This window comes from Phyllobates terribilis, unplaced genomic scaffold (genome assembly GCF_046119375.1).
Source record: "Phyllobates terribilis strain yellow unplaced genomic scaffold, ASM4611937v1 Scaffold_5__5_contigs__length_657084704, whole genome shotgun sequence".
Taxonomy (NCBI): Eukaryota; Metazoa; Chordata; class Amphibia; order Anura; family Dendrobatidae; genus Phyllobates; species Phyllobates terribilis.
This window is the reverse complement of record NW_027362765.1, coordinates 33,120,348-33,143,622: the sequence shown is the minus strand read 5'-3', so window position 1 is coordinate 33,143,622 and position 23,275 is coordinate 33,120,348. Positions and strand designations below refer to the sequence as shown.

Sequence of the window (23,275 nt, the reverse complement as noted above, 5' to 3'; positions counted from 1 at the left end):
GAGCTAGAGTTTATACAGCTGGCAAAGGACTTGCGAAATAGGTTCCACGAGAGGGGGTACCCGGATTGGGTCCTTAGGAGAGCTTACCAATTCACCCTTGGACAGGATAGGAGAAACCTACTTATATCTGGGGGAAAAAAATGGTTAGGAATGAACAAATCAGAATAATAGGAACCTTTGATAACGGAGCCACACAGGTGAAGAAAATCTTAGAGAGATATTGGGGAATTCTAGAAATGGATAGTGATTTAAGGCGATTGTTGGAAAAAGATCCCAGATCACATGCAGAAAGAGTAAGTCCATAGGGGAAAGGGTCATGAAAAGTCACTTTACTATGCCCATTGAAAGCAGGACGTGGCTACCAGATAGACCAACCAGATGCTTTAGATGTAGTGGGTGTGTAGCCTGTCCAAATGTGAAAATAACAAAGTCTTTTACCAGTAGCGTCGCAGGGGAATCCTTTCAGATTAGGAATTTCATTACCTGTAGGACCAAACATGTGATATATAAAGCCACCTGTATCTGTCAAAAAGAGTATATTGGCAAAACAATTAGGGAGATGAGAAGAAGGATAGCGAGCACCTGAATGACATCTCTAATGACAGGGATACGCCTCTGGCGAGGCATATAAATTTAATGCATGGAGGGGACCCAGGGGTCATTGAATTTACGGGTATTGACTGTGTTAAACCAGATAGCAGAGGAGGTGATATCAACAAGTCCCTGTTACATAAGGAAGCAAGATGGATTTTCCGCTTGCAAACTACAGCCCCTAAGGGGCTTAATGAGCAACTACATTTTGGATGCTTCATTTAATAAGGCTTGTTTTTGAATATTTTAATATCTTCAGTGTAAGTCCAATTGCTGCATGAATGGTCCATAAACCTGGCTAAATAAAATGTAACCTGTGTATAAAAAGTTAAGGAATTCTATCAGGACCTTCTGTGCAACCACATAAATGGTCTTTAGTCCACTGATCCACTTATTAGGGACTCTGTTAAATACTCCACACTGTAAATGTATCTAAAGGGTATATGACGAGAAGAATGATATATATAAAAACTTTGAAGTCCATTTATTTATACTGTTATACTTGCCATTGAGGGTATGAATCTAAGTTTGGTGGCCTAAAGGACCAGTTGGTTAATGAAGGCTCTATTGAGAGAGTTCCCCCTTTGGTTGATATATAGAGTGGGCGGGGATACATCAAACGACAGCTAAGGACTGTCCGCACTCTATATATGAGGTAGTGAATATTTTTCATAATGGGTGTTGTACGGCAGAAATATTTGTATAGATATATAATGGAAATAATCATGGGCACAAAAAAAATCTCTATTGAGTTGTCTTGTTAACTACCGAGAGAGCTAATGTATATGTACTCGCAGTAATATAATTGAAAGGAATAGTACCTTTAAAAAATATGAGAGACTGCGGAGCAGTGAGCGGTAACACTGGTTACCAAGGTTATTAAGAGATGCCAGATGCGTGGGATCGTAAGCTGACGAGTGAGGTCCTGTACAGAACCTTCCGGGGTTAGGATGATCGCGGGTTACCGTGGTAATCATCGGACGCTGGATGCACGTGATCCCATAGCAGTGAGTGAGGTCCTATTGAGGACCTTAGGTTGCCGAGGTGATTGCTGCACGCCGGAATATTGCTACCGGAAATAACATGGCTTTTGCTATGGGCTGAGTGCGGTCACCTCATTTGGGTGATCGCCCTGCTAAATGACTTTAGAAGCAAGCGCTGGGGACGGCATAAAAGAGGTACATTATATTTATGTCTACCGGCACAGTGTACACAGATGACTATAAGATAAGGTAACTCCAATTGAGTTAGGGGTGATTACCCCTATATTTAAGCACTGGGACACTTTTTGCTGAATTGTAATAATATCGAGCAACTTGGTCTCATGTCAATAGTGCTCCACTGCATGGCTTTTCCCAGTGAATACAGTACATTCCCCTGATGACTTCTCCTCACGGAGAAAGAAACGCATCGGGAGGGATGAAAGCTGAGGGCAGAACCACACTTGGGTACTGCCCTTATTAGGGTGGGAGTCCTTGCTTGGGGCACGACAGGATAGCAAGGAGTGTATCCTGTCGATTTCTACATACTGGTACCCTTGGACGTTCGACTCCCTTATAGCCATAACGGGTGAGATCTACACGTCTTTTTTTCTTCTTGGAATGGTGTGGTACTATGCACTTTAGCACTTTGATTTTTATCTGATCTAATGGTGAAAGGTTATGGATTTCTGTTATATGTATTTTTTTATTAATATTTAATGGACCCTGATAATTTGGGGTCTGTGTCATACTCTGAATATTGGAGTTTGTAGGGGGCTAGCAGACGTTAGCCCACCTTCCTTAATACTGTTTTTTGGAAATTTACGTTTTAATTAAGTATTAATAAAGGTTATATTGTAAAAGGAACTTCTATGCTACATAATATTAATTTTACCCTGAGTAAATTCATATCTCTGTTTTGTGACATAAATTTGAGCTATTAAAGGTAGGTGCCATAGATATGAGGGTCTCACTCTCTGTTTTTCTTTCTGTCTCAAATAAAATAAGAGATGCTTTTTTTTTCAGTTACCTGAAATATATGGAAGATGTCTTCTCTGTTTTCATCAATAATGGGGAATGTTCTTTCTCTTGCTAAAACTGTGATCTTTTTTTTCACTTAAAACCTTTTTTTAACAACCTTCGTTATTGCGATCAGATAACATGCAAACCTCTGATTGCTCAGGTGATGCACTGTACTACTGTGGTGTATTATCCCTGCCGGTCAGTGTAATACTAACGGCCCAACACATGAGATAACTGTTGGCAAAATGATCATGCTGACAACTTGACATTGGTATCGTCAATCTGAAGTATGTCAGTCATATTCCCCCTTTTAACCCCCCAAAAAACGACAGACATCATGGCTTGGGTGCAATAGACCGCAGTGGCCTTTATTAACTGCATGATTAAGAAGCGTTGTGTATCCTAGACATAAAGACGCGTTATGGTCCTTGAAGCTAAAAAGTGGTCTGGTGATCCCAATGACACAATTCCATTTGCTCCCAGCCGCCGATCACCAGCCCAGGAGCACCAAGGACTCTCCCCCGCCCAGTGGGGGAATGGTCCAAGCGGTCTCGAACCGCCACATCCGGGACTCGACCTCCATTTGTCGAAGTCCCACCAATCATCAGACCCCCAAGCCACATGTATAACCGAGGGATCTATGTCCTGTGGACACTCCCATACCAATTTAGAAACCAACTTCAAGGACCCTAAACTCGCAACCACAAGAGTACTTGACACCTTAAGTACTCGAGACCCCCCCCTCACGCGGCTCCAGTATATTTATGGGGGGGTGCGGCCTACGCGTACGACTTTTGTTGTTACTACCTACAATGTCCTGCCTCCCCCTTCAACCCTCTAGACCCCAACCGGTGTATAATGGCTGTGTCACTTGATAGTGGCTGTGTCCCTTGGGATGCCGAGTTCGTTCCTGAATCGCCTCACGTCTGCTTGTGTTGCCCCCGGTTGATGAGGGAATGGGCCAGTATCCGTACAAGCCCGGGAAACCTAAGCGGAAGACAATATTGCTATTTGACACGAACACACTACACACACACATTTATTGCAAGTGAACTGTTGCCTGGGGACGCACGTATGATAAAAAACGTTTTGGTTCCCACCTCCCTATGCGTTTGACGGCCTCCATGCTTAGCCAGCACGCCGCCGCCTCTGTGGCGGCCCCTATCCTGAAGGAGTGGGGGCAAAACTGAGAAGATCCAGCCCCACTCTCTTTTGGCATTTCCTAAAAATGCTGGTGAATTGGTATCTCGATAGAAATGTGCTTTCTTTGTGACATAAGTTGGGGCCACTCGGATCCCCCCCAAGCTTCTTGAAACACTCAAAGGTTTTCACAGGGCACATTTCTGATCCCTGCACTGCTCCCAACCACACTTTCTTTCCTTTCCCAAGCTGGTCCATCTTAGAATGCCTTAACCAAAATTCCACTCCCTCTTTTGTTGCTAACACATCCTTCGCTAATATTCCCCCACTTTCTTTTCTGGATGGGGCTACAAGCTTGCTAATTCATAGAGCTCCGAAAAAGGCCCAGGAGAAAGCTAGACGGAAGAGTGTTAGCTCATACTCTGAGCTGCAGATCTCTAGTAGTTCTTTACCCAACCGTTCGAGCAGTTTGAATGACACCGGGCACAGACCATCTTTCTGCGCCCGACCACGACGAAACCCTCTTACTGCCTGTTTTACTAATGGGTTCTTCATTAAGTCTCTAACTCCCCGGGACCTGAAACCAAATCCCATGACCACGATTACCCGACTTACCTTGGTGGGTGACCACCCTTCCCGAGCTCCTTCGCTTAACCATATGAGTAGCAAACCTACCTGATCGTCTTCAGATAAAGCAAGACTTATTCCCCTCTTACGGTCCTCCCACAGCCCCCAGGCTGCCTGGTATGCTTTCCACATGTTAAGGGCTAGGAATGACTTAATTAATGGTTGTGCTGCGTGAATGCCAATTTCCATAAGTGTGGAGGGCACTCGAGCCCATTCTCCTCCTCTTGCGGGGCCACGGACAGAAAACTATCCCACTGAAAATGAGAGAGTGCATATGGTAGTGGTATGTGAGAGGCCGTTATAAAGGTGTTTATCAATAAGCACTCCAAAACTAATTGGCTTAAGACCCTGACCACTGGTGATGAGGATGCCGACAGGTTATTAACTGCCATTACTACTCCCATGTTGTCGCTGCGGAATGAATCATTTTGTTGCTCAGCTGGTGGCCCCACAATGTTACTGCTATGATGATTGGGAAGATTTAGAGCAGCGCTATGTTTTTTACTAGTCCTATCTCCTTCCATTCATTGGGCCACTCCCCTGCACACCATTGGCCTCTGAAGTAAGCGCTGAACCCTGTGTTACCTGCCGCGTCCGTGAACAGTTCTAAATCGACATTGTCCGTCGCTTCCTCCATTACTAACGAGCATCCGTTGTATTGTGCTAGGAATGTGGCCCAAACAGCAAAGTCCTCCCTATGGTCTTTTGTCAGCCTGATGTAGTGATGTGGGGCCCGTACAACTGCCGTTGCCCCTGCCAACCTTCGGGAGAAGATGTTTCCCATGGGCATCACCCTGCATGATAAAATTTAGTTTGCCTAATAGTGATTGTGTTTCCCTCAAAGTCATCTTTTTAAGTCGTCTAGCTCTTCCTACCACTTTATCTTCTGGTAACCGCAGTACCCACTTTTTGGAGTCTATGACAATACCCAGGAAGCGCATTTGTGTGGATGGGCCTTCCGTTTTTCCGGACGCTAAGGGAACCCCGAATAAATCCGCAACCCACTGCATAATGTTCAGTGTGGATTTAAATCGTGGCGAGTCTTTTCGGCCGAGGCACAGGAAATCATCGAGATAATGTATAAGTGGTGCCCCCCCAGACACGTCTTTTACAACCCATTCAAGGAAGTGGCTGAAAGCTTCGAATAGGGAGCAGGAAATAGAACAACCCATGGGCAAGCAGCGATCTATATAGTATGCCCCCTCCCAAAAACACCCCAGCAGCCAGACACTGTCCGGGTGTACAGGTAGTAATCTGAACGCCCCCTCAATGTCTGTCTTGGCCATTAGCGCACCCTTTTCTAACTTTTGGACCCACCTGACCGCTTCGCCAAAGGAGGTGTAGACCACTGAGCTTAGTTTGGAGGGTATGCCGTCTTACACTGAACCACCTCTCGGGTACGAAAGATGATGGATTAGCCTAAATTTTTGGGTTCCTTCTTTGGAACAACTTCGAGTGGGGACACCACCATATTTTTTAATGGTAACTCCTTGAATGGTCCTGCCATTCTGCCCAAGGCCACCTCCTTTTTTAACATATCAGAAACTACTGCCGGGTACTGATGGGCCGATTTTAGATTTTTATTGGTGATGGGGACCTTGACCGCGATGGAGGGAATTTTGAAACCCACCTCAAAGCCTACCGCCAGCAGCCGCGCTATTTCCTTGTTTGGGAACCTATTTAGGAAAGGAAGCATTTTTGCTAGCTTCACTGGTGTCACTCCTTTGGAAATTCCTGTGAGTGGCTCCCCCTCTTCCTTTTTTATAGTTCTTGTCCGCCCCATGTGATGTTCTGTTACAGATGGAGCTGGCGTGCCTGTATTTGCATTCAGCTCCGTATTTGCACTGGCTCTCATTAAACTGCCAGAATACTCCTGACCTCTGTCCGCTTGTGTGCCCCCCTGTCCCTTATCTTTTCCCTTAGCTCCGTAATGGCCGGATGACCTGGCCCCGCCTGGAAAGGGGTGTCCAAACCTAGCCGGGGCCATTACCCTCAACCAGAGACCTATTTCTTTCTGGTCCCATCTTATTGCTGGTCGAACAGCTTTTCTTTGACAAAATTGTTCGCCAATTGTTTGTTACACCCTGTACACCTCCCCAATGGCGTCTATGTAGCCAAATAGGGCCGAGCAATTTTCTGGTTCCCTCTCGCCTTTGACACTTGCTAGGAGGTAGAACGCTTGTGCCAGTTTGCGGGATTAATCGCCATCTCCTTTTCTTTTCGTCCTCTTTTTTATTATCGTTGTTCTTATTCTTATTTAATTTAATTATATCCAACGGCAGTAAGGAGAATATCTCCACGTACTCATCCCTCCAAATTTGCTCCTTTTACCTCCTTTTTAAAGTGCGCCCCCAGGGGACCCTCGTAGCAGACGTAAACCTCGCCCCGCGCCCTATAGTCCAGGTGAATCCTATACCTTTTTTCTTTTCTTTTCTGTTCTGGTCTGCCACAGCCATCGGCTGCAAATCTCTTACTTCCAGCGCTACGCCCTCGCCCATCCTAACCTCGCTTCCCGATGTGACCCATGCTGACATTGGCGCCTGCCGTGGTTTTGCGTCTCTAGGGAGGCTACCACATTTTTTAGTACAGTTAGCATGTTCTGCCTGCTTGTTCCCTCCATGTCACCCCCTCCCTTTGCTGCCTGATCTAACTCTTCTGTTCTCAGGCTGTGTCTGAAGTCCTGCAACATTAGTGTGGATGAACACGGACACAACACGGATGCCAATTCACCGGACCGCGTGAGCGGTCCCGCCTCACCGGCCGACCTTCCAGTCCCTTGTAGTCCTTCCTGGACATATGGCGATGTCCGTCTTGGCATCTCCGACGCGATGACAGCATCTGTCACCTCTGCCAATTGGGGAGGGGGGATACTCAACTCCCGGGTGCCCACGTTGAAGGGCGGGGCCCAGGGGGGGCAGGGCGAGGGTAACTGGGAGGGGGGATATTGACGGGGCAAAGGCCAGCCTGTGGCTAGCGGGTGGACCCACTGGGTCGTGTGCCCAATATATGGGGTGGTGGGAGTAGGGTACCTGTTGGAAATGGACTGGGGTTTGCGGGGGCGGAGGGATGGGGGCAGCTGTTACGGAGCCCGGTGTGCAATAGAGGCTATGGGGGAAAATGACTGCATTGACTCCTCGTCTCTCTGGGCCGGGCATGGTACCGGCCGCCGCTCCGAAGCTCTCACTGCTGTACTGCCCCACATTGGGGCCTCCTTGTGTCGCAGGCCCTTTCCTGCGGTGTCACAGTGCAGTCTCTTCTGCCGCGCCGCCTGGCCCGCCGTGGCTGCCCCATTCACGGCCGGGCATGATAGGGTCTCCATTGCCGCGATTCTGCCGCTGTAATAGCCCGCATTGGGTGCTACTTCCGGTTCAGGCCCCTCCCCGCGGTCACGTGACCACTGGTACCGCTGTGCAGCCCCTTCCCCTGCGCCGTCGTCGCAGCTGCCGCATTCACGGCTGGGCATGAGAGGGTGCCCGGCCTTAACTGCCGCGTCGCTGACTGCGGCGCACCTCCCGTCGCTATGAAAGCCCGCGTTGGGGCCTACTTCCGGTGTAGGGCCCTCCCCTCGGTCACGTGACCTTAGGTCCTCACGGTCATGTGGCAAAAGATGCTGCAGCGCCGCTTCTACCGCCGCGCCACCCGCCTTCTCCATTCACGGCCGTACATGAGAGGGTGCCCTGCCACAGCAGCCGCGCCGTTGATCGCCGGCGCAGCGCCACTCACGACGCTGCAAAGGCCCGCATTGGGGCCTACATCTGGTGTGGGCCCCTCCTCTCGGTCACGTGACTGCAGGTCCTCGCAGTCATGTGACCGAGGATTCTGCAGTACCACTTCTACCGCCGCGCCACCTGCCCTGCTCCATTCACGGCCGGGCATGAGAGGGTGCCTGGCCTGGATCGCCGCGCCGCGAAGATGGCTTCGGCCCCTCCGCAGGCATATGCCTGCTCCTAGCTGCAGCTCTGGGCCGCGCTGACTGTTTCCTAACAGCGCGTCCCCAGGCACGTTTTTTTAAGTTTAGAGGGGGGCCCTGCAGCTGATTCTAGGGACTCTGAGGAAGGGTTTTGGATGGAGGGGCGTACAAGGGGGTTAGGGGGATGTACCAGGAGTCTATGGAAGGACTCCTTCGCCAACGACTGGGCTTCGGTGCCCAGTGAGGGGACAACCTCACCATTAGCCTGGATCGCCGTGGATGCAGGACCCTTGCTGACGATTTGGGCTACTTGCTCCACCAGCCATCCTGAAGGGTCTTCCGCAGTCGCAATCCGCAAGGCCTCAAGCATCTGCTCCGCTGACATGGTCCAGGTAAGACTTGTGTCGTGTCCAGAAGAGAGAAGAGAAAGGCCAGGCCACTCCCCTTTTCAGCCTTATAATCTGTCCCCAACTGCTTCCACCTCCACCTTCTCTATTCCTGTCCCCACCTGTGACGCACCCCCGTCATGCCGGCTCCCGCCCTATTGGCTTGGGCCAATTGTTCCAGCCTTTTCTTTCTCTTCTGACTCCCCCAACTACACTACTGTTCTACTCGCTGGGCTTTCCTGTGATCTCTGAGAGTTGTTCGCAGGCTTATCTTCAGGGAGAACAAAAGGATCAGCTTCTGAAATTGAAATGCTTATGATAATGATTCTTATCTCACCTGATATCATCTGTAGTTCCAGCTGACTTTAGTCTAATGTGAAAGGGAACCTTAAGAGTTCACTTAAGCAGAATGTTGTAAAATAATAAAAAATACCACCGCTGCTTGGGTCCCATGTCAGTCTCTAATTCCTGCTCAGTCCCAAAAAACTTGCGATTCCTACAGCCAATCAGTCATCGAAGTCACGGCCAAAATAGCTATGATTGGGAGCATGGAGGAGATGTCTTACTCAGCAATTCAACTTATTTTCCAGTCCATGTGAGACAAGAGAAAATACAACATCTACACGTTCTATCTCCTGAAATGTTTCCCCTTATTATCCTCAGTAATTGTATTATTACACGGGACTCTTGATGATGTTACATCGGCTAATCTTCTCCTCATTCAGATTCCTACAATATCGGATCCTCTCAGTGGAGATCTTTTTTCTGATTTACTCATCAATGATGGAGAGGGACAGGATGACAGAGAGGATATTACACCTCACCCTAGAGATCCTCTTCCGGCTTACTGGAGAGGTGAGAGATTCTGATGACGTCACATTACATCATTCTTATCTATGGGAATAACAGATCTATAGAACTGGAGAGGTGAGGACTCTGGAAATATCTGTAGTGAGATTTATTAATGTGTCTCTCCATAACCAGGATTACACACTAGTGAAGAAGACCTCTAGTGAGCGCTGTCGGGCCACTGTGTCTGAGAGATGGGGAAGAACCCTGAACCCAATCACGGGGCGTCCACCTCACACCCTGATACATGAGGACATCATTGACCAGAAGATCCTAGATCTCACCTACAAGATGGTTGAGCTGCTGACTGGAGAGGTGACACTGCTGGGACATTATACAGTAACGCTATGAAGGGATTAAGGGGATGACTGTACCATTGCATGTGTCAGGTTTCTATAAGGTGTCAGGACGTCACAGTCTATTTCTCCATGGAGGAGTGGGAGTATTTAGAAGGACACAAAGATCTCTACAAGGACATAATGATGGAGGTTCCCCAGCCCCTCACATCACCAGGTAATGGACAGGACTAAATACACATGGCCTATAATTATCTGTATGTAAAGAATGAATTCAGTCCATGTATGTGTTTCCTCCAGTTCTGTCCAGTAAGAGGACAACACCAGAGAGATGTCCCCGTCATCTTCTTCCACAGGACTGTAAACAAGAAAATCTCAATATTCCTCAGGATCGTCAGGTAGATGGAGAGAAGATGTCATGAGATCTCCGCTATGATGTGTAGACGGCTGTGAAGGTCTTGTGTTCAGTCTTGTTTTATCCACCAGTATTATATGTTTTATACTTGTGTAATGAAAACAGTGGAAATGACAGGATTAGAGCCGATTATTTATGTGAATTCTCCATCTGTCTGTGACTTTTACAATATTTGTTTCAGGGTAAAGATCTGACCCATATTAATACTACAGGGGCATATGTGAGGGGTGACGTGTGGTGTAAAGAAGAGATTCCTGCATACGACTACTTAGGTGAGTAACCACTAAATACAGAGAGGTCACAGATTATTTTCAGTCACTGGCTGACACTGCTTTATTGGTTGTCTTCTCCAGTCATGTCACAATTAAAGGTCCCTATTCTGCCGCTAGACCACTGCATTCTCCTGCACCCCATTTGAGCATTTATATAAGTACTTGTACTTGAGTCATCCATTGTCGAATCTACGAGGCCAGAAAATAAATTTCCCCCTTATTAGTAGAGTAAATTAAATTTAATCATTTTTAATCTTGGCCAAATGTGAATTTATGTTCAATAACAGCAGAGTTTCCCTTTATCCTGACTTTTCAGTTTCTGTGAGAAAAGATCTATCTACCTTCAAAGAAGTTCACGATAATCTACATGAAAAAACTTTATACTTGAGCCATGTGTTTCTCTAAGCTGTGCGTGGTTGATGACTCTAATGACTCCTTATCATGAATTTCATGATGTGTTCAAACTTAAGGAATGAAAATTACTGTATAATCTCTTCTGAAATGGGGAGCCCTAATACTTTTTCTACCTTTTTAGTCAGGACTTCTAGGAGCTCCAATGGTCCATCATAAATGAGTGTAATTCTGGTTTAATGCACTGTGTTTAAAAGTTCTCTCTAAATGTCTAATATTTCTTAAAGAAACTCATCTGACAGAAAATATGACAGTTTGGATGGCTGAGAGCTACCAGGTCACATACTATAATTACCCAGAGATGTCACAGTTTTTGTCTACAATAGTTACTGCACAAGTTCCTCTCATTCAACCAAGCCCCATTTTTCTAATCTGACACGAGTCATTTTATGCAGTAATAACGTTTAAATGCTTAACCTGATCCAAGTGTTTTGAGATTGTTGGTTTTTTTCCGTGACACATTGTACTTTTCGTCAGTGGTAATTTTAACTTCTGTCAGTGCAGTGCCGACAGCCCGCATAGCATAGGGATGCTCCTGCATCCCTATGCTATACAAGCGATCAGTCTGCAAAAAATGAAAGTCCCATAGTGGGACAAAGTAAAAAAGTGAAAGAAAGTAAAAAAAAAATTGTAAAAACATAAAAAAAAGAAAGAAAAAGTAATCCCAAAAAAATAAAAATAATATTGTACCCATAAATAAATACTATTATGAAAAAAAAACACAAAACAAACAATAAAAGAACACGTTTGGTATCGCCGCATCCGGAACAACCTGACCTATAAAACTGTCCCACTAGTTAACCCCTTTAGTGAAATGAAAAAAAATGTAGCAAAAAATGGTGCTTTATCATCATACCACCGAACACAAAGTGGAATAAAATGCGATCAAAAATACAAATGTAAACAAAAATGGTACCGCTGAAAACGTCATCTTGTCCCGCAAAAAACAAGGCCTACCATGACTCTGTCGGCCAAAACATGGAAAAATTATAGCTCTCAAAATATGGCGATGCAAAAAGTAGTCTTTGCAAAAAAAAAAAAAAAAAAAGCGTCTTTTAGTGTGTGACTGCAGCCAAACATAAAAACCCGATATAAATCTGGTATTGCTGTAATCGCACCAACCCGAAGAATAAAGTTGTCTAATCACTTATATCGCATGAGGAATGGCGTAAAAAATAAATAAAACCAATTCTTCACCTGCTGCTGATTTGTTTATTCTGCCAACCAAAGATCGTAGTATGGCTTGGCTCACACTTATCCTGCACTGTGCGCTGAGCGCTTACACTGGGGTTTATGTGTAAATATCTGAAATACATGATTCAGACGGAACCCCCGGTGGAAGATTCCCTGTAATGAGGCAGATGGATGCACCGTGAATACATTCTGGCCTGTGATCCCACTGTGTCCGTCTTATTATTAGGCGTGCATAAAAGTGCTGTCGGCCACAGTTTTGTGAACCTCTGAAAAAAAGGACGCCAATAAACAGAGGCCAGACGAAGTCCAGAGTAACTCTGCTACCTCTTTATAGTGAATGGATCCCTTGCGATAGGGTTGGGCTTGTGTTAAGGTTAAGGTTGGGTTAGTATTAGGATTAGGGTTGTGTTAGGGATAGGGTTGTGTTGTGTTGTGTTTTGGTTTGTGTTAAGCTTGTGTTGGGGTTGGGATTTTTTCAAAAGTAAAGAAAAAAAAATGATGACGACATTGCGACTAGTGTTGAGCGCAAGTGCTCGCTATTTGAGTTTGCATAGGGTGCTCGGGTATGCACCGAGTATCGCAGTATTCCTGGCCAAGTGGCAGGGCCCCTATGAAGTAGTTGAAAAGGTTGGAGATGTCAACTATAAAATCCACCAACCAGGGAGAAGGAAGCCCTACCAAGTGTACCACATCAACCTGATTAAGCCATGGCGAGATAGGGAGGCCGTGGAAGCTCCGTGTGTGGTGGTGAAGGCAGAAGCCGACGTTGAAGAGGTCAAGGTGGCAGAGTCGCTGTCACATGCCCAAAAGCAACAGTGCCGAGAGTTGCTACATCGGAACAGAGACCTGTTCTCAAAACTACCGGGGTGTACTCTGATCATAGAGCATGAGGTTCTTACGGAGCCTCATGTCCGAGTAAACTTGAAGCCGTATCGGATTCCCGAAGCCCGCCGAGAGGTGATCTCGAAAGAGGTGAAGCGGATGCAGAGTCTGGGAGTCATTAAAGAGTCCAAGAGTGGTTGGTCCAGTCCCATAGTCTTAGTGCCGAAACCAGATGGATAATGGCGGTTTTGCAATGACTATAGGAAGCTCAATGACGTCTCGAAGTTCGACACCTACCCAATACCCAGGGTAGATGAACTGATTGAAAGGTTGGGGCCTGCCAGGTACATTACCAATCTCGACCTCATGAAAGGATATTGCTAAATTCCCATGTCCCAAGACGCAAAGGAAAAGACTGCCTTCTCAATGCCAGACTGATGCTTCCAGTACCTGGGCATCGTGGGCTATTACCACCGGTTTATCCCTAACTTTGCCATGATAGCCACCCCTTTGACAGACCTCCTTAAAGGAACAAAGTCGGCTATGGCTAAGTGGTCTCCAGAAGCTGAGACGGCCTTCCAGGAGCTGAAGCTATCTCTGTGTAAACAGCCAGTGCTGGTGCCACCGGATTTCTCAAAGGAGTTTGTGGTCCAATTTCTCCTGATACCCTTATGAAAATGCATAATTTGGGTCCAAAAAACATTTTTGTGGGAAAAATGTGAAAATTGTATTTTTATGGCTCAATGTTATAAACTTCTGCGAAGCCCCTGGGGGTTCAAGGTGTTCACCACACATCTAGATAAGTTCCTTGAGGGGTGTAGTTTCCAAAATGGGATCACTTGTGGGGGGTTTCCACTGTTTAGGCACATCACGGGCTCACCAAACGCAACATGGCGTACGCTAATTGTTCAAGCAAGTTTTAAGTTCAAAAAGTCAAATGGCGCTCCTTCCCTTTTGAGGAAAACAGTGGTTTTCCCAAACATAGGGGGTATCCGCGTGCTCAGGAGAAATTGCACAACAAATTTTGTGGTCCATTTTTTTCTTTTACCTTTGGGAAAATAAAAAAATTTGGGTCTAAAGTAACATTTTTGTGAAAAAAAAGTTAAATGTTCATTGTTTTCTTCCACATTCCAAAAATTTCTGTGAAGCACCTGAAGGATTAATAAACTTATTGAATGTGGTTTTGAGCACCTCGAGGGGTGCAGTTTTTAAAATGGTGTCATTTTGGGGTATTTTCTGTCATATAGACCCCTCAAAGTGACTTCAAATGTGATGTGGTCCCTAAAAAAAAAATGGTTTTATAAATTTTGTTGGAAAAATGAGAAATCGCTGGTCAACTTTTAACCCTTATAACTTCCTAACAAAAAAAAAATTTGGTTCCAAACTTGTGCTGATGTAAAGTAGACATGTGGGAAATGTTATTTATTAACTATTTTGTGTGACATATCTCTCTGATTTAAGGGCATAAAAATTCAAAGTTTAAAAATTGAGAAATTTTCAAAATTTTCACCAAATTTCAGATTTTTTTCACAAACGCAAGTGATATCGAAGAAATTTTACCACTATCATGAAGTACAATATGTCACGAAAAAACAATCTCAGAATCGGGGATCCGTTGAAACGTTCCAGATTTATTACCTCATAAAGTGACAGTGGTCAGAATTGTAGAAATTGGCCTGATCATTAACGTGCAAACAGCTTTCGGGGGTAAAGGGGTTAAACATCCTATTATTTTTTGGGGGACTTTCAAAGACTTAAACAACCAGTTATCATATGTTCAAGGAAATTTACAAAACCTATATTTTGGGGAACAAATCTCTTTTGGAGTCACTGGGAGGGCCTATATTTTAGAAAATTGCAGTCCTCATAGTTTCAAAAACCACATTCAGGAAATTTAACCCTTTAGGTGTATCACAATAAATGTTGATATAGTCTCAATTTTTTTCTTTCTTCAAGGGAAAATAGAAAAATTGGACACCGCAATATATTTTGCAGCTTCTCCTAAATCAGATATCATCATACTGTTTGGGCACATGGCAGGGCTCAGAAGGAAAGGAACGCCATTTGGTTCTGGGAATGCAGATATTACTGTAATAGTTGCGGGCACCATTTTCAGATCACCTAAGGTGACAGAATGGCAGAAAAACAGTAGAAAACCTCATAAAATTGACTCAATTTCCTTCAGTGAACTCCTCTTTAGGAGTAGTGACTATTTTGACTCCAGAGGCATTCTCAGGAAACTAGCACACAGTAGATGTTGGAGAATGAAAATTGCAAATATACCATTTTAGTACCCAATAAGTGGTGCCAGCTTGTGCTTCTGGAGACATACACACTGTAAGGCTGTATGCCCACGATGCGTTTTTAATGCGTTTCCACAGCGTTTTTGCAGCTGCGGAAACGCATTAAAAACGCATGGTAGAAGGGCAGCAATGTTCCCCAATGATAATCCGCATGTGCTGTGCACATGCTGCGGAAATTTCCGCTGCGGATTATCATTGCGGAAAAAAACGCAGCACTACCAATTATTTTGCGGAAGTGCTGCGTCTTCGCCGCCATTGACTTGCATTAGACCGCATGGATTACGCATCACTGCATATGTAGATTCGTAATCCAAGCGTTCTAATGTGCGGATGGTACCCGCTGCGCTCCTACTTGCTTCCCGGCACTTTGCAGTAAATTGAAGGACCTGCTCTGACGTCAGAGTCATGTGACGGGTCACGCGACGCTGACGTCGGCAGGTCTTTCAATCCAACGTTGCCGGTAAGGGAGAACGGAGTGAGCGGGACACCGGGGGCCATCGGAGGGTAAGTATACATTTATTTTTTTATTTTTAACCACTCTCTCGGGTCACACTGTATAAATCCATGCCGTTTGCATGGATTTATATAGTGTGACCTAGTTGTCACAAGCACTTTCCAAGTGATGCTAATCACTTGGAAAGCGCTTGTCAATCCACATGCGGAAATGTCAGTGAATAACGCCCCATTTCCGTATGTCCCTGGCAGAAAAACGCATGTACAATCCGCATGTACAATCCGCATGCGTTTTTTTCTGCCAGGGAGATGCAGAAACGCTCAGGAAAAAATCCTGAGCATTTCTGCATCGTGGGCACATAGCCTAAATGTTTAATTAGGTTCTTCCCATTACTGCAATGCTAAACATATGGACACTAACTGTTTTTGGGCACACTGTAAGGCTCAGGAGTGAAGGGTACATTTGGCTTAGGAAATTAATTTTGCTACATAACTTGTAATTTCTTTGGGTATTTTAGAAATATTATAAAAAAATGTAGCTCATCATAATTTATGTAAAAATGTATTCTCAGCAGATGACTGCACCAGGAGATCAGAGGGACAAGTGGCATCTTCAATTTTTAAATCAGATGACATTGATATCCATCAAGATATAACTGACGTCTATGCCACTATTCCAGAAATACCATCATCCTTTCACAGCAAAGACCTGCCATCTGATTCGTTTAAACAGGTCCTATCTTCGGAGTCATCACAAACTATTAATAAAAATAAAAGTCACAAAAGAGGTGTTAAATATGAAAATGCTCTGACAGCAAACAAGCAATTCTCAAGTTTAGAATATGAAAAAAGTTGTTCCCTCAAAACGTCTTTTGTTACACATTCAAAAATTCACACAGAGGAGAAAAGATTTTCTTCTTCAGCGTGTGGGAAATATTTTAACCAGAAATCAGAGAATGTTAGACAAAAAAGAGTTCACACAGGGGTTAAGCCATATTCATGTTCAGAATGTGGGAAATGTTTTGCATATAAATCACGTCTTGTTGCACATCAGAGAACTCACACAGGGGAGAAGCCATTTGCATGTTCAGAATGTGAGAAATGTTTTGCAAAGAAATCAGAATATGTTAGACATCAGAGAAGTCACACAGGGGAGAAGCCATTTTCATGTTCAGAATGCGAGAAATGTTTTGCAGATAAATCATATCTTGTTTCACATCAGAGAACTCACACAGGGAATAAGCCATATTCATGTTCAGAATGTGGGAAATGTTTTGCATATAAATCACGTCTTACTAAACATCAGAGAACTCACACAGGGGAGAAGCCATTTTCATGTTCAGAATGTGGGAAATGTTTTGCAGATAAATCAATTTTTGTTACACATCAGAGAATTCACACAGGGGAGAAACCTTTTTCATGTCCAGAATGTGGGAAATGTTTTTCAGATAAATCATATCTTGTTTCACATCAGAGAAGTCACACAGGGGAGAAACCATTTTCATGTTCAGAATGTGGGAAATATTTTACCAACAAATGGAGTCTTACTAAACATCAAATATCTCACAAAGGAAAAAGGCAATCTCATACCTAGGAGAAACTGGTCAGACGACGGCTGTTTCGTGTATAGACACCCTTCTACCGGTCTGTTTACCATATATTTTTGACAAACTAAAAGAAAACTATAAGGATGTGTGCCCACTATGCGTTTTTTAAGCGTTTCCGCAGCAGCAATTCCGCTGCAGAAACGCTTAAAAAACCCTTGGTAGAAGGTCTGCCATGTTCCCCAATGATAATCCGCATGTGCTGTGCACATGCTGCGGACATTTCCGCTGTGGATTATCATTGCGGAAAAATCCGCAGCACTACCAATTATTTTTGCGGAATCGCAGCGTTTTCGCCACCATTGACTTGCATTGGACCACATGACATCCGCATCACTGCATCTGTACATGCGGAATCCATGCGTTTCAATGTGCGGATGGTACCCGGGTTTGGAGAAGAGGAGACTCTCCTCCGGACCCGGGTACCATAGTACCTGTAAAAAAAAGAATAAAATAAAAAATAAAACTTATGCTTGCCTTCTGATGGCCCCCGATGTCCTTTTCTCAGCTTGCCGGCAGCTCGCGGTAGACTAAAAGAACCTGCGGTGACGTCATTTAGTCATGTGATGGGCCACGCGACCGCTGACGTCGGCAGGTCCTTTAATCTACCGCGAGCTGCCGGCAAGCCAAGACAAGGACACCGGGGGCCATCAGAAGGTAAGTATAATATTTATTTTTTACTATTCTTTCGGTCACACTATATAAAATCCATGCCGGTTGCATGAATTTATATAGTGTGACCAAGTTGTCAAGCACTTTCCAAGTGATGCTAAAATCGCTTGGAAAGCGCTTGACAACCTGCATGCAGAAATGCATGTGAAGAACGCTTCACATCCGAATGTCCCTGGCAGGAAAACACATGTACAATCCGCATGTACAATCCGCATGTACAACCCGCATGCGGAAATTCAAGTGAAGAACGCTTCACATCCGCATGTCCCTGGCAGGAAAAACGCATGTACAATCCGCATGTACAATCCGCATGTACAATCCACATGTACAACCCGCATGCGGAAATTCAAGTGAAGAACGCTTCACATCCGCATGTCCCTGGCAGGAAAAACGCATGTACAATCCGCATGTACAATCCACATGTACAATCCACATGTACAATCCGCATACGTTTTTTTCTGCCAGGGAGATACAGAAACGCTCAGGAAAAAATCCGAAGCATTTCTGCATCGTGGGCATATAGCCTTACAGTCAATGTAATGACAAATAAGTAAACGAGAAAGCTAGTTAGAACTTACATTTGAATTAAAACATATGCAGTTACTAATATACATCTGTCATCTAAAACAGCAAATAAATGCAATATTCCATATGCACTGAATATTTCTGTTATATATTTATATATTCGCTATATGGACAACACTATTGCTACACCTCCCATAAACCTCCCAAAAAATACCCAACATTTCCTCCTCCATCTTCTTCCTTACTTCCAATCTCAGTGATCTGCCATTCATCAGTCCCTTTCAATCCACAATTTCCGTGTGTGAACAAAAGTCTTTAACTTTTCTATATTACAATAATAAATATGTTCACATTACAAATTACTATTTACATACAGTTATATGAAAAAGTTTGGGCACCCCTATTAATCTTAAGCTTAATGTTTTATAAAAATTGGTGTTTTTGCAACAGCTATTTCAGTTTGATATATGTAATAACTGTTGGACACAGTAATGTTTCTGCCTTCAAATGAGGTTTATTGTACTAACAGAAAATGTGCAATCTGCATTCAAACAAAATATGACAGGTGCATAAGTATGGGCACCCTTATCATTTTCTTGTTTTAAACACTCCTACCTACTTTTTACTGAGTTTTTTTGGTTTTGTAACCTCATTGAGCTTTGAACTTCATAGCCAGGTATATGCAATCATGAGAAAAGCTACTTAAAGTGGCCACTTGCAAGTTGTTCTCCTGTTTGAATCTCCTCTGAAGAGTGGCATCATGGGCTCCTCAAAACAACTGTCAAATGATCTGAAAACAAAGATTATTCAACATAGTTGTTCAGGGGAAGGATACAAAAAGCTGTCTCAGAGATTTAACCTGTCAATTTCCACTGTGAGGAACATAGTAAGGAAATGGAAGAACACAGGGACAGTTCTTGTTAAGACCAGAAGTGGCAGGCCAAGAAAAACATCAGAAAGGCAGAGAAGAAGAATGGTGAGATCAGTCAAGGACAATCCTCAGACCACCTCCAGAGAGCTGCAGCATCAACTTGCTGCAGATGGTGTCAGTGTGCATCGGTCAACTATACAACGCACTTTGCACAAGGAGAAGCTGTATGGGAGAGTGATGCGAAAGAAGCACGCCACAAACAGAGTCGGCTGAGGTATGCAAAAGCACATTTGGAGAAGTCAATTTCTTTTTAGAAGAAGGTCCTGTGGACTGATGAAACCAAGATTGAGTTGTTTGGTCATACAAAAAGGCGTTATGCATGGCGGCAAAAAAACACAGCATTCCAAGAAAAACACTTGCTACCCACAGTAAAATTTGGTGGAGGTTCCATCATGCTTTGGGGCTGTGTGGCCAATGCCGGCACCGGGAATCTTGTTAAAGTTGAGGGACGCATGGATTCCACTCAGTATCAGCAGATTCTTGACAATAATGTTCAAGAATCAGTGATAAAGTTGAAGTTACCCAGGGGATGGATCTTTCAGCAAGACAATGATCCTAAACACCGCTCCAAATCTACTCAGGCATTCATGCAGAGGAACAATTACAATGTTCTGGAATGGCCATCCCAGTCCCCAGACCTGAATATCATTGAACATCTGTGGGATCATTTGAAGAGGGCTGTCCATGCTCGGCGACCATCAAACTTAACTGAACTGGAATTGTTTTGTAAAGAGGAATGGTCAAAAATACCTTCATCCAGGATCCAGGAACTCATTAAAAGCTACAGGACGTGACTAGAGGCTGTTATTTTTGCAAAAGGAGGATCTACTAAATATTAATGTCACTTTTCTGGTGAGGTGCCCATACTTATGCACCTGTCAAATTTTGTTTGAATGCAGATTGCACATTTTCTGTTAGTACAATAAACCTTATTTCAAGGCAGAAACATTACTGTGTCCAACAGTTATTACATATATCAAACTGAAATAGCTGTTGCAAAAACACCAATTTTTATAAAACAATAAGCTTAAGATTAATAGGGGTGCCCAAACTTTTTCATATAACTGTATATGATCCATTCCTTCATTGTTGGAACTTCTAGTCTGATCCATTCCAAATAAAATAAAATGTCTCCCTCTCTCCATCTCCATTATCTCAATTTGTAATGCTTGTGTATGATTATCTCTACAGAGACCCCTGTACAGAAATATAAGGACTAGAGCCATATCACATATGTTATACAGAAGGATAGCACTATCTCTGTACAAGGACATATAGATCAGATAAGGTCCTTATATTTAGGCAGTTTCTATTATTCTCAAATGCTCTTTATAAGAACAAGATCAGTGAGTCTCATTATATGGAGTAGAGAAGCTCCAGGGACAAAGACCCCATCTCGTACTAACACGCTGGGGGCCCGGAGTATCCAGCCACGGTGCCTGGATTCTCTCATTTTTGGCTCTGGCGTTTCTTTTAGAATAAATAATTTTCTCATACTTTCCTGTAGTAATGACTTTGTTAATGGTTGAGGGTTCTACCTATCTAAATGTTATCAAGTGATGTACAAGAAACAATAAACGTCCTACCGCAGTATTACCGTGTATGTCCAGTGTCTGTTCTTCTACGTTCCCTAAGAAAAAAAAACATGGAGTCTCCGACCAAACCTGCCGACTATGATTATACAATTGTAATAACCTTACTCCATAAAATTGTGTTTTGTGCATCAAAGGTTTGTTGGACCTGAATATATTGATAAAAACATCTATGAGAGAGGTTAAATTCCTCCAGAAGGGGAAGGGGAGACAACCAGAGCAGAGACGAATGACTGTAGCTGGTCAGAGGCTGTCCACACCCCCTAATCTTTGACTACATGGAAGGAGATGTTAAGGGGTTGGCTGTTGCTAGAAGCCAGAAGCAGGACATACATCACATCTGTGATGTAACATGTCAGAATGGAGGGGGAACACAAAAGAGCAGCTTCACCATCACAGTGAATAGCAGATACTGTCAGGATTAGAAACTGCTATGGATTTCAGCTCTATAGTTTATGAAGGTTTGTCCAGTTGAATCTTTTATCTCCCTGGAATAGGCCTTTAAAGGGAATCTGTCACCACTTTTAAGCTATGTAACCTATTGATATGAACATACAGTTTATAGACTGCTGAATAAAGTCCTACCTGTATGCCTCATATCGGTGTTTTTGCGCACCAGAAAACGGTGGAACAGAAGTACCAGTGATTCTCTGGTGCCTGTGCAGTAGGAATGTGAAGCCAATGCCCAAAAAAGGGAGGAACACTAAACAGAAACGACATCACTGGGACTGCGCAGGCGCGAGATTACAGGGCGAAAACCCAACGTCACAGGCACACAGTGACGCTGTGGGAGGCGATTCACATAATAATGAAGTACGGAGTCAGAGTTATCTTCCAGCCAGCATCCTCCCCATAGCCTGGAATAAGCCATTTACATAGAGTGATAAAAGCGGATTTCTCAACAACAAGGCATCTGATATGAGGCATATAGGTAGGACTTTTTCAGCATTCTATAACCTATATGCCCATATTAATAGGTTACATAGCTCAAAAGTGATGACAGATTCCCTATAAGGGGTATTTCATGGAGAGAAGATTCAACTGGACAAATATTCATAAACTATGAAGCTGATATCCATAGCGCTGTTTTTAATCCTGACAGTATCTGCTATTCACTGTGATGGTGAAGCTGATTTTTTTGTGTTCCCCCTCCCTTTTGGGACTTCACACCAAATGAGTACAACTTAATCTGTGATGTAAACACTGAACATCAGTTAAGAATGTTTTAACGGATCAACTAGTATGACTTATAGTATAGAATGACTTATGCCAATTCGTTGTCAGCTCGTAATGCTTTCAAAACCAATCTATCTGATACCCCGTGGTGCAGAAATTCCCTTTTTTCCATATGCAATGTAATACCAGCGTCCCAGCATGATCCTTATTCCTCCCCCAGCAGGGTCACAGACATGCTCACTGCCACTTTGTTCCGGTCCCTGCAACTGCTTCCTGCTTCCAGGGCCTGCACATGTCGCGTAGGTCTGCCGGCAACGCACTTAGGGTGCGCGTGCTCCCTGCATCTTAAAGTGGCACTGCGCGCATTCCAGAAATGTCCCCAGTCTATAGCTGGGAAGCATCGGGTACTTAGGGCACCCTCCCCTGTAGAAAGGTGCCTGAGCAACCTTTAGTTTCTAGTTTGTGTTTGTACCCATTAATCTATTGTCAGGTCCCTGTTTCTAAACCTGTCCTGTCTGAACCTGTTCCTAAGCCCATCCTGCCTGAACCTGTATCCTCTGCCAGTGTTCCAGAACCTGTGTCGTCTAAACATTAAGTCTGTCCCGTCTGAACATCCTGTTCTGTCTGAACCGACTCCAATATCCATTCCACCCGTGATTCAGGCCCTGGATGCTGGGATGGTGTAATGGAATTGGCCCAGGCCTTTGACAGTGTACCCCTGTCTCTGCTGTGTGTCTCCCTTGCTTCTCCTCCTTGGTTGGGCAAGTAAGCTTGCCCTCTGCCGCTAGCGTTGTCTCATGGGAATTTTTTTAACTTATTTTCCACAATGGTCTTCTGGTATAGCGCCATTATAGTAGACCTCTCCTCCTCAGAAAGAAGAGATGCAAAGTTCGTCTTGTAGCTTGGGTCTAGCATGGTGAACAACCAGTGCTCATTTTTTTCCGTCCAATATGAATGTAGCGCAAGGGTCACGGGAAAGGCAGTGGTACATAAAGTCGGCCATATCCGCCAAACTCTTTACAGCCAACACTTTCCTGTCTCCACCTGATGACCCTATCCAGCCTGCGCTCCAACCTGCTAGTACCTCCCGGTCTGCACTCCAG

The 23,275-nt window shown here is 44.3% G+C and overlaps 1 pseudogene; it reads left to right on the top strand.

Annotated features, from left to right (window-relative positions):
• LOC141271408 (uncharacterized) overlaps positions 1-17,773 on the top strand; it is a 107,517-nt pseudogene extending 89,744 nt beyond the window's left edge.
• Positions 17,774-23,275: the final 5,502 nt, after the last annotated feature.